Here is a 1,303-nt window from a genome sequence, read left to right on the forward strand (position 1 = left end):
CCCAGGAGTCGGAGGTTGCTGTGAGCTGTAAAGCCACGGCACTCTACCCAGGGGGACAGCTTGAGGCTCTGTCTCAAAAAAAAAAAAAAAAAAAAAATTACACTTATTTTAATCATACTTGTAGTCTATTGATTATCATTGTTGTATATGACAATGGACTCCTCTATTCCAGACATGTACATTTGGGTTATTTTTAGGTTTTGGCTGTTTAAAGTTCACCAATGTACCATTTCAATGTGATCTTCAGATGAAGGTACAAAACCACTGGGTAGAGTGAAAGGGCTTGCTGATAGAAGTGTATGGGTTTGAGATAGTCTCATTCTGTTGCCATGAGCAGATTGCCACAGCCTTACCACACTGACTCAAAGCAACCTCAAATTCTTGGGGTCAAGTGATCCTCTGGCCTATGTTTACTTTTTTAACTTTTTTTTTGAGACAGAGCTTCAAGCTGTCCCCTGGATAGAGTGCTGTGGCTTCACTGCTCATAGCAACCTCCCCAACTCCTGGGCTCAAGCAAGTCTCCTGCCTCAGCCTACCAAGTAGCTGGCGCCCACCACAATGCCTAGCTATTTTTTGGTTGCAGCCGTCATTGTTGTTTGGTGGGCCTGGGCTGGATTTGAACCTGCCACCTTAGGTATAATGTGGCTGGCACCTTAGCCACTTGAGCCACAGGTGTCAAGCCTATTTTTTTAACTTTATTTGAATTAATGAGGGTACAATATGTAGGTTACATTGTTCTTACTTCCAGGGAATAAGTTTTTCTATTTTTTTGTAGAGACAGCTTCTGGTTCTTGCTCAGGCTACACTTAAACCCGTGAGCTCAAGCAATCCACCCACCCTCGGCCTTTCAAACTGCTAAGGTTATAGGAGTGAGCCACCGTGTGTGATTCCAAAGATGTTACCAATATACACTATTAACATTTTTTTTTTTGAGACAAAGTCTCAAGCTGTTGCCCTCAATACAGTGCTGTTGCATCACAGCTCCCAGCAACCTCAAAGTCTTGAGCTTAAGCGATTCTCTTGCTTCAGCCTCCCAAGTAACTGGGATTACAGCTGCCTGCCCCAACAACTAAGTTGGCCCAGGCCAGGTTTGAACCTGCCAGCTACAGTGTATGTGGCTGGTGCTGTATGGGTGCCGAGCCTACACTATCAATTATCATGAGAATCCCATTTGTTCCACATTCCCATTAACAATTACTATTATATGACTTTTCACTTTAGCTATTCTAAAAAGCAGAGATATAATCTCCTTTTTTTTTTTTTTTTGAGACAGAGCCTCAAGCTATCCCCCTGGGTAGAGTGC

General features: G+C 43.2%; 1 protein-coding gene across 1 annotated transcript in view; it reads right to left on the reverse strand.

Moving 5' to 3' along the window:
• TET1 (tet methylcytosine dioxygenase 1) overlaps positions 1 to 1,303 on the reverse strand; it is a 150,885-nt gene that overhangs the window by 37,958 nt on the left and 111,624 nt on the right. The window lies entirely within an intron of this gene.

The sequence above is a fragment of the Otolemur garnettii genome, unplaced genomic scaffold, assembly GCF_000181295.1.
Source record: "Otolemur garnettii isolate 467f Iridium unplaced genomic scaffold, OtoGar3 scaffold00008, whole genome shotgun sequence".
Lineage (NCBI taxonomy): Eukaryota > Metazoa > Chordata > Mammalia > Primates > Galagidae > Otolemur > Otolemur garnettii.